At 42.9% G+C, this 9,408-nt stretch overlaps 1 pseudogene; it reads left to right on the top strand.

Moving 5' to 3' along the window:
• The first annotated feature begins 2,290 nt into the window (after window positions 1-2,290).
• LOC112077485 (filamin-A-like) lies at window positions 2,291-8,978 on the top strand (annotated as a pseudogene).
• The last annotated feature ends 430 nt before the right edge of the window (window positions 8,979-9,408 follow it).

The following is a 9,408-nucleotide window of genomic DNA, read 5'->3' as shown; positions in this document are numbered from 1 at the left end:
TCAGTGCCTCTTTGTTTGACATCATGGGAAAATCAAAAGAAATCTGCCAAGACCTCAGAAAATATTTGAAGATCTCCACAAAGTCTGGTTCATCCTTGGGAGTAATTCCAATGCCTGAAGGTACCACATTCATCTGTACAGAACAATAGTACGCAAGTATAAAACCACCACGGGACCACGCAGCCATCATACCGCTCAGGAAGGAGACGCGTTCTGTCTCCTAGAGATGAAACGTACTTTTGGTGTGAAAAGTGCGAATCAATCCAGAACAACAGCAAAAGGACCATGTGAAGATGCTGGAGGAGAAAGGTACAAAAGTATCTATATCCACAGTAAATGAGTCCTATGTCAACAACCTGAAAGGCTGCTCAGCAAGGAGGAAGCCACTGCTCAAAACGCCATAAAAAGCCAGACTACAGTTTGCAACTGCACATGGGGACAAAGATCGTACTTTTTGAAGAAATTGTCCTCTGGCCTGATGAAACAAAAATAGAACTGTTTGGCCATAATGACCATCATTATGTTTGGAGGAAAAAGGGGGATGCTTGCAAGCCGAAGAACACCATCCCAACCGTGAAGCCGGGGGTGGCGCATCATGTTCTGGGGGTGCTTTTGCTGCAGGAGGCCTGGTGCACTTCACAAAATAGATGGCATCATGAGGCAGGGAAATTATGTGGATATATTGAAGCAACATCTCAGACATTCATCAGGAAGTTAAAGCTTGGTCACAATGGGTCTTCCAAATGGACAATGACCCCAATCATACTTTCAAGTTGTGTCAAAATGGCTTAAGGACAACAAAGTCAAGGTATTGAGTGGCCATTCACAAAGCCCTGACCTCAGAACTGAAACAGCGGTGTGGTGAGCAGGAGGCCTAAAAAACCTGACTCAGTTACACCAGCTCTGTCAGGAGGAATGGGCCAAAATTTACCCAACTTATTTGTGGAGCTTGTGGAAGGCTACCAGAGACGTTTGACCCAATGTAACATTTAAAGGCAATGCTACCAAATACTAATTGAGTGTATGTAAACTTCTGACCCACTGGGAAGTGATGGAAGAATAAAAAGCTGAAAATAAATCATCTCTCTCCTATTATTTCATATTTCACATTCTTTAAAATAAAGTGTGATCCTAACTGAATTGTGGAAAAACTGAGTTTAATGTAAATGGCTAAGATCCATGTAACTTCCGACTTCAACTGTAAATGACATCGCGAAGTCAAGGATTGGTAGGATGGTCAGCTTTTACGAGGGTATGTTTGGCAGCATGAGTGAGGAGGCTTTGTGTGAAATAGGAAGCCGATTCTAGATTTAACTTTGGATTAGAGATGCTTAATGTAGTCTGGAAGGAGAGTTTAAAGTCTAACCAGGAACCTAGGTATTTGTGTTGTCCACATATTCTAAGTCAGATCCGTCCAGAGTAGTGATGCTGGACGGGCGAGCAGGTAGCGATTTGGCTGAAGAGCGTGCATTTAGTTTTACCCTTGCATGCAAGAGCAGTTGGAGGCCACGGAAGGAGAGTTGTATGGCATTGAAGCTCGTCTGGAGTTAGTTAATTAACACAGTGTCCAGAGGGGCCAGAAGTATACCAGAATGGTGTCGTCTGCGTAGAGGTGGATCAGAGAATCACAGCTCAAGAGTGACATCATAGATGTTTACAGAAAAAAAGAGTCGGAATTGAACCCTGTGGCACCCCCAGAGAGACTGCCAGAGGTCCGGACAACAGGCCCTCCGATTTGACACACTGAACTCTGTCTGCGAAGTAGTTGGTGAACCAGGCGAGCAATCATTTGAGAAACCAAGGCTGTGAGTCTGCCAATAAGAATGTGGTGATTGACAGAGTCGAAAAAGCCTTGGCCAGGTCGATGAAGACGGCTGCACAGTACTGTCTTTTATCGATGGCGGTTATGACATTGAACCCTTTCTCCTCTGTCTCCAACCTTTATACAATCAAATACTAAAACAAATATTTTGAAAATGGTGTTATCTAAAGGTGTGTGTATCTAAAGGTGTGTGTATCTAAAGGTGGTTATCTAAAGGTGTGTGTATCTAAAGGTGTGTGTATCTAAAGGTGTGTGTATCTAAAGGTGTGTGTATTATAGGTGTGGTATCTAAAGGTGTGTGTATCTAAGGTGTGTGTATCTAAGGGTGTTTATAAAGGTGTGTGTATCTAAAGGTGTGTGTATCTAAAGGTGTGTGTATATAAAGGTGTGTGTATCTAAAGGTTGTGTGTATCTCAAAGGTGTGTGTATCTAAAGGTGTGTCTAACGAAGTGTGTGTGTGTGTTGCAGGAGACTATGAGGTGTCTATCCGTTTCAACGAGGAGCACATCCCTGACAGTCCCTTCGTGGTTTCCCGTGGCGTCGCCCTCTGATGACGCCAGACGACTCACTGCCAGTCTTCAGGTTGAGACTCAGGGACACACACACACCCAGGACTACGACTACCCACAATGCAGCAGCCTGGGGAGGGGCAGAAGGCCAGTGAGATGGACACAGACAGACAGAGACAGACAGGTCAACGCTATTATATATAATGAGTTAAAGTGAAATAGCCCTGCTAATGTCCTATACATTTCAGGACATTTACAGTATAATTACAATTTACAGTAATAGGGTCTGTATATACATTACAGGACATTTACAGTATATTACAACAACAGTAATAGGTCTGTATATTACATTACAGAACATTTACAGTATAATTACATTCATATAGGTCGGTATATACATTACAGACATTTACAGTATAATTACAACAACAGTAATAGGTCGGTATATACATTACAGGACATTTACAGTATAATTACAATTTACCAGTAATAGGTCTGTATCTAGGTCTGACCATCGCAGCAGGTTCTTATCTGTTGAGCACAACAAGAGGTTCTTCACCGGGTTAGAGGTTAGCGGTCAGGTGTAGGGTCACGCTGGTGCAAGGTTGTGGGATAGTAAAGATTGTGTTGTTTCTCGGTGCCTCAATCTAAAGGCTCTCAACAGCCCCCCCCCTTCCTTTTCCCTCCCCTCACTCCACCGCTCCTTCCCCTTCCCTCCCCTCACTCCACCGCTCCTCCCCTTCCCTTCCCTCCCTCCCCTCACTCCACCGCTCTCCCCTTCCCCATGTGCTAAAGGGTTAAATAAGTTGAAAATGGGCGCTCTGTCTCTCTCTCTTCTTTCTCTTCTCCCTCTATCAATTCAATTCAAGGGGCTTATTGGCATGGAAACTAGTTAACGTTGCCAAGCAAGTTGAGGTAGATTAATATACAAAAGTGAAATAAACAATAAAATGAACAGTAAACATTACACTCACAGAAGTTCCAAAAGAATAAAGACATTTCAAATTTCATATCACGTCTATTATTACTGTGTTGTAACGATGTACAAATGGTTAAGTTACACAAGGGGAAATAAATAAGCATAAAATGGGTTGTATTTACATGGTGTTGTTCTTCACTGGTTGCCTTTTCTTGTGGCAACAGGTTCACAAATCTTGCTGCTGTGATGTCACACGTGTGGAATTTTTTCACCCCAGAGAAATGATTAGTCAAAATTGATTGTTTTCGAATTCTTTGTGGATCTGTGTAATCTGAGGGAAATATGTGTCTCTAATATGGTCATACAATGGGCAGGAGGTTAGGAAGTACAGCTCAGTTTCCACCTCATTTTGTGGGCAGTGTGCACATAGCCAGGTCTGCCTACATCAGCCTTTCTCAATAGCAAGGCTATGCTCACTGAGTCTGTACATAGTCAAAGCTTGTCCATAAGTTTGGGTCAGTCACAGTTGGTCAGGTATTCTGCCACTGTTTGGGCCAAATAGCATTCTAGTTTGCTCAGTTTTTTTGTTAATTCTGTGTCAAGTAATTATCTTTTGTTTTCTCATGATTTGGTTGGGTCTAATTGTGTTGCTGTCCTGGGGCTCTGTGGGGTCTGTTTGTGTTTGTGAACAGAGCCCAGGACCAGCTTTGCTTAGGGGACTCTTCTCCAGTTCATCTCTCTGTAGGTGATGGCTTTGTTATGGAAGGTTGGAATCGCTTCCTTTTAGGTGGTTGTAGAATTTAACAGCTCTTTTCTGATTTGTAATTAGCGGGTATCGGCCTATTTCTGCTCTGCATGCATTATTTGGTGTTTTCTACGTTGTACACGGAAGATATTTTTGCAGAATTCTGCATGCAGAGTCTCAATTTGGTGTTTGTCCCATTTTGTGAATTCTTGGTTGGTGAGCGGACCCCAGACCTCACAACCATGAATGTAAACAGAAGCACCAGATCATTCAGCAAACAGTAGACATTTGACTTCAGATTCTAGTAGGGTGAGGCCGGGTGCTGCAGACTTCTAGTACCCGCGCCAATTGTTGATATAATATTGAAGAGGGTGGGGCTCAAGCTGCATCCCTGTCTCACCCCACGGCCCTGTGGGAAGATGTGTGTGTTTTTTGCCTATTTTAACCGCACACTTGTAATTTGTGTACATTAATTTATAATATCGTATGTTTTACCCCCAACACCACTTTCCATCAATTTGTATAGACCCTATGCCAAATTGAGTCGAAGGTTTTTTTTAATCAACAAAAGGCGCATGAAAGGTTTGGGAATCGCTTCCTTTTAGGTGGTTGTAGATTTTAATGTCTCTTTTCTAGATTTTGATAATTAACGGGTATCGTCCTAATTCTGCTCTGCATGCATTATTTGGTCTTTACATTGTAGATGGAGGATATTTTAGCAGAATTCTGCATGAGTTTCAAAATTGGTGTTTGTACCATTTTGTTAATTATTGGTTGATGAGCGGACCCAGACCTCACACCAAAATCAATTCAAATTTATTTATATAGCCCTTTCTACATCAGCTGATATCTCAAAGTGCTGTACAGAAACCCAGCCTAAAACCCCAAACAGCAGCAATGCAGGTGTAGAAGCAAGTGGCTAGGAAAAACTCCCTAGAAAGGCCAAAACCTAGGAAGAAACCTAGAGAGGAACCAGGTTTATGAAGGGTGGCCAGTCCTCTTCTGGCTGTGCCGGGTGGAGATTATAACAGAACATGGCCAAGATGTTCAAATGCTTCATAAATGACCAGCATGGTCAAATACTAATAATCACAGTGGTTGTCGAGGGTGCAGCAAGTCAGCACCTCAGGAGTAAATGTCAGTTGGCTTTTCATAGCCGATCATTGAGAGTATCTCTACCGCTCCTGCTTTCTCTAGAGAATTGAAAACAGCAGGTCTGGGACAGGTAGCACGTCCGGTGAACAGGTCAGGGTTCCATAGCCGCAGGCAGAACAGTTGAAACTGGAGCAGCAGCACGGCTAGGTGGACTGGGGACAGCAAGGAGTCGTCATGCCAGGTAGTCCTGAGGCATGGTCCTAGGGCTCAGGTCCTCCAAGAGAGAGAAAGAAAGAGAGAATTAGAGAGAGCATACTTCAATTCACACAGGACACCGGATAAGACAGGAGAAGTACTCCAGATATAACAGACTGACCCTAGACCCCCGACACATAAACTACTGCAGCATAAATACTGGAGGCTGAGACCATAATGGTCAATGGGTGCTWTAACTGATTCAGGTATTTTTAGCCAGATCCTCATTGGTATGTTGAATTTTATCTTCCTTTTGAWGGCATAGAATGCCCTTCTTGCCTTGTCTCTCAGATCGTTCACAGCTTTGTGGAAGTTACTTGTGGCGCTGATGTTTAGGCCGAGATATGCCTAGTTTTTTGTGTGCTCAAAGGCAACGGTGTCTAGATGGAATGTGTATTTGTGGTCCTGGCAACTGGACCTTTTTTGGAACACCATTTTGTCTTACCGAGATTTACTGTCAGGGCCCAGGTCTGGCAGAATCTGTGCAGAACATCTAGGTGCTGCTGTAGGCCCTCCTTGGTTGGGGACTTCTCTCTCTCTCTCAATTATATTTAAAGGGCTTTCTTGGCATGGGAAACATATGTTTACATTTCCAAAGGAAGTGAAATAGATAATAAAGTAAAGTTAAATGTACAGTAAACATCTAGTTGTTGTGTAGTTGTTAGTTGCCTAGTTGCCTAGTTGTTGTCTAGCTGTATATTTGTTGAGTAGTTGTTGTAAGTTGTCTAGTTGTGTAGTTGGTGTCTATTTGTGTAGATGTTGTGTAGTTGTTGTCTAACTGTGGTCTAGTTGTTGTCTAGTAGTTGTCTAGTTGCTGTGTAGTAGTTGTCTAGTATGTGTGTAGTTGTTGTGTAGTTGTTGTCTAGTTGTCTAGTAGTTGTCTAGTAGTTGTGTAGTTGTTGTGTAGTTGTTGTGTAGTTGTTGTCTAGTTGTTGTGTAATTGTTGTGTAGTTGTCTAGTTGTTGTGTAGTTGTTGTCTAGTTGTTGTGTAGTTGTTGTGTAGTTGTTGTCTAGTTGTTGTGTAGTTGTTGTGTAGTTGTGTAGTTGTTGTCTAGTTGTTGTCTAGTTGTTGTGTAGTTGTTGTCTAGTTGTTGTGTAGTTGTTGTGTAGTTGTCGTGTAGTTGTCTAGTTGTTGTGCAGTTGTTGTGTCGTTGTTGTGTAGTTGTTGTGTAGTTGTTGTGTAGCTGTTGTGTAGTTGTTGTGTAGTTGTTGTTGTCTACTATGTGTGTAGTTGTTGTCTAGTTGTTGTGTAGTTGYTGTGTAGTTGTTGCTGTCTAGTTGTTGTCTAGTTGCTGTGTAGTTGTTGTCCAGTTGTTGTTTAGTTGTTGTGTTGTTGTTGTGTTGATCGTGAGTTGTATCTGAGCAGGAGTCCGAGTTGAAGGTCAACCACCCAGCATCCTTTGCTGTGAGCCTGAACGGAGCGAAGGGACAGATCGACGCTAAAGTTCACTCACCCTCCGGAGCCCTGGAGGGCTGCTGTGTTACTGAGCTAGACCAAGGTAACTACTACCACACAATACTACAATAAACTACACAAACCTATACTTTACTATACTACACTGTATTACTGAGCTAGACCAGGGTAACTACTACCACACAATACTACAATTATTACTACACAAACCTATACTTTACTATACTACACTGTATTACTGAGCTAGACCAGGGGTAACTACTACCACACAATACTACAATATACTACACAAAACCTATACTTTAACTATACTACACTGTATTACTGAGCTAGACCAGGTAACTACTACCACCACACAACTCACCAATATAGTAACACACTAACTCCATACTTCCCACACTGTGTTACTGAGCTAGACCAAGGTAACTACTACCACACAATACTACCATATGTACCACAATACTATACTACACTGTGTTACTGAGCTAGACCAAGGTAACTACTACCACACAATACTACAAATATACTACACATACTATACTACACTGCCTGTTACTGAGCCTGGACCAAGGTAACTACTACCACACACATACTACAATGATACTTACACAACTACCTATACTACGACCCTGTGTTACTTGAGCATAGCCAAGGGTCACCCCCACTACTACCACACAATACTACAATATACTACACAAACCTTTACTTTACTATACTACACTGTGTTACTGAGCTAGTCAAGGTAACTACACTACGCAATACTACTACTACAAATTACTACAAAACAGAGCTAGTCCCAAGGTAACTACACTACACAATACTACTACTACAAATTACTACAAAACTGAGCTAGACCAAGGTAACTACACTACACAATAATACTTTGATCCAGATAGGAACAGCAAGTATACACTCTAATAGACTACTACACAGCTGGTCTGTTAGAGAGATAGACCACAGTCACCACGGACACCAGACTGAGTTTAAACATACTTTGACAACAGATGTATAATTTATTTCCCTCCCTTCCCGCTCTCCTCTGCTCCAGATAAATATGCTGTGAGGTTCATTCCCAGAGAGAACGGTCTGTATCTGATCGATGTGAAGTTCAACGGCAGTCACATCCCTGGCAGCCCTTTCAAGATCAGGGTCGGGGAGACGGGACAGGCTGGAGACCCAGGCATGGTGACCGCCTACGGAGCTGGATTAGAGGGAGGAACCACTGGTAACTAACACCGTACTCTGGTAGAAATCCTCACTAAAGCAGCTATTAGCTGAATCAGTGAACAGATATGTTCAGTGCATTCGTAAAGTATTCAGACCCCTTGATTTTTTTCCACATTTTGTTAAGTTACAGCCTTATCCTAAAAATGTATTATATAAATCAACAATCTACACACAATACCCCATAATGACAAATCGAAAAACAGGTTTTTAAACATTTCTGTTTTGTTTTTTAAACAAAAAACAGAAAAACCTTATTTACATAAGTATTCAGTCCTTTTACTATGAGACTTGAAATTGAGCTCAGGTGCATCCTGTTTCCATTGATCATCCTTGAGATGTTTCTACAACTTGATTGCCACCTGTGGTAAATTCAATTGATTGGACATGATTTGGAAAGGCACACACCTGTTTATATAAAAGGTCTCACAGTTGACATTGCATGTCAGAGCAAAAACCAACCATGAGGTCGAAGGAATTGTCCGTAGAGCTCCGAGACAGGATTGTTTCGAGGCACAGATATGGGGAAGGGTACCAAAACATTTCTGTAGCATTGAAGGTCCCCAAGAACACAGTGGCCTCATAATAATKTTTTTAAATATATTTTTATTTTTTATTATTATTATTTTTTTACCCCCTTTCTCCCCAATTTTGTAGTTACAGTCTTGTCCCATCACTGCAACTCYCTTATGGACTCGGGAGAGGCGAAGGTTGAGAGCCATGCGTCCTCCAAAACACAACCCAGCCAAACCGCCCTGCTTCTTGACACAACGCCGCTTAAACCAGAAGCCAGCCGCACCAATGTGTCGGAGAAAACACCATAYACCTGGCAACTGTGTCAGCGCTGCATTGCGCCCGGCCCGCCACAGGAATCGCTAGTGCACGATGTTACAAGAACATCCCTGCCAGCCGAACCCTCCCCTAACCTGGTCAACGCTGGGTCTTCCAGTCGCGGCCGGCTGCGACAGAGCCTGGACTCGAACCAGGATCTCTAGTGGCACAGCTTGCACTGCGATGCAGTGCTTTAAACCACTGCACCACTCGGGAGGCCCCTCCATCATTCTTAAATGGAAGAAGTTTGGAACCACCAAGACTGGAGCTGGCGGCCCGGCCAAACTGAGCAATCGAGGGAGAAGGGCCTTGGTTAGGGAGCTGACCAAGAACCTGATGGTCACTCGACAGAGATCTAGAGTTCCTCTGTGGAGATGGGAGAACCTTCCAGAAAGACAACCATCTCTGCAGCACTCCACCAATTACATTTACATTTAAGTCATTTAGCAGACGCTCTTATCCAATCACGCCTTTATGGTAGAGTGGCCAGATGGAAACCACTCCTCAGTAAAAGGTACATGTTAGCCCACTTGGAGTTTGCCAAAAGGCACCTAAAGACTCTCAGATCATGAGAAACAAGATTATCTGGTCTGA

The sequence above is a fragment of the Salvelinus sp. IW2-2015 genome, unplaced genomic scaffold (assembly GCF_002910315.2).
Source record: "Salvelinus sp. IW2-2015 unplaced genomic scaffold, ASM291031v2 Un_scaffold4614, whole genome shotgun sequence".
In the NCBI taxonomy this organism is placed as follows: Eukaryota; Metazoa; Chordata; class Actinopteri; order Salmoniformes; family Salmonidae; genus Salvelinus; species Salvelinus sp. IW2-2015.
The sequence above is the reverse complement of the archived record's forward strand: the minus strand, read 5'-3'. Positions and strand labels throughout refer to the sequence as shown.